The sequence below is a fragment of the Phytophthora infestans genome, genomic scaffold (assembly GCF_000142945.1).
Source record: "Phytophthora infestans T30-4 supercont1.50 genomic scaffold, whole genome shotgun sequence".
In the NCBI taxonomy this organism is placed as follows: Eukaryota; Oomycota; class Peronosporomycetes; order Peronosporales; family Peronosporaceae; genus Phytophthora; species Phytophthora infestans.
Window position 1 is genome coordinate 192,664 of NW_003303709.1, and position 1,311 is coordinate 193,974.

Here is a 1,311-nt window from a genome sequence, read left to right on the forward strand (position 1 = left end):
TTCAAAACGAAGTTAAGACCTCGGTTCATAGGACCATTTAAGGTCGTGGCCAGGAAGGGCCTAGCGTATACGCTCAACCTTCCGAAGAAGATGCGCACGCATCCGGTCTTCTATGTTGGCTTGCTTAAGCCATATCAAGACCCTGCTCAGGTGAGCGCGAAGGCGTTGGCACCAACGGTGGCTGGGCCACGGACAGCTGCAGGGCAGCAGGTGGTAGAGCCACGGGAGGCTGAGCGACAGCAAGTGGTGGATCCACAGATGGCGGATCAACAGCATGTGGCAGAGCCACAGGTCGCGGAGCGAAGTGCTCGAGATGCAGGAGCAAGGCAAGCTGAACGTTCAGCCGAGCAGCTGGACGCTCAAGGTCCGAGACCTGGTTGTGAGTCAACAGTGGTGGCTCTAACCTATCCACAAGGTGGATCATCTCTTCGAGATCGACCGATGGGCGGTGAACGCTCGCGTCGTGGACGCCGGCGTCGTATGGACGCAGACGCCGTTCCGGCAAGTGCTGACTCTCCCCGCGAGAGCCCAGCTGAGGCAAGGCCTCCTCCTGCTCTGCTCGATGAGCATGGTGAGCTCCACTTTCACGTGGAACGCCTTGTGGCGTGGCGTAGACGCCAGGGTCGTACCCAGTACTTAGTGAAGTGGAGGGGTTACCCTCACTCACAGAACTCATGGGAGTTTGAGGTTATCCTCCGGCAAGATTGCCCTGACGTCGTTGACGCTTACGACCGGGCACATCATGTGCCGAAGCGCCACCATGGCGTGCGACAGCGTCGCCAGGCGCTGGGCGCCTCCCACTAGAGTGGGGAGCGATGAGGTCAGTAGTTGAGCTCAGGCTCTGACCAGTGGCTGCAGCAGCCAGCTCGTACGTATGAGCGGTGCTCGCAGCGGGAGCAGGAGGTGGAGAGACCTCGTAGTGTTAGGGACATGGTCCCGAAGGAAGCAGGTGCTTCGTGTTGTGCCGAACAAGGTTCAGGCACAAGCGTCTCGATAGACGCATAGTTGTTTTGAAACAACTTGCTCGATGAGCATGATCCAAATGTGGATGCGCTGTAACAGCGAAAGTGGTGTCCCGGACGGGATCGAGCCACCGACCTGTGCTTTCAAAGCCAGCGCTCGACCACTGAGCTGAAGGGCGTTGCCCTTAAGCTTGTCCATTCAGGGATACAGTTCATGGAACGAGAGGCTGTGCCCTGGTGGGTTCGAACCACCGACCTGTGGCTTCAAGCCAACGCTCGACCACTGAACTAAAAGCGATTGCTCTTAGCTTGTCCAAGCGTGAACAATCGTTCATGGACGACAGGGCTG

At 58.1% G+C, this 1,311-nt stretch overlaps 1 pseudogene across 1 annotated transcript; it reads right to left on the reverse strand.

The window, feature by feature from the left end:
- Window positions 1-1,071: 1,071 nt before the first annotated feature.
- On the reverse strand, window positions 1,072-1,140 carry PITG_29099 (annotated as a pseudogene). The gene has a single exon. The product of its transcript is annotated as a tRNA-OTHER (tRNA).
- Window positions 1,141-1,311: the final 171 nt, after the last annotated feature.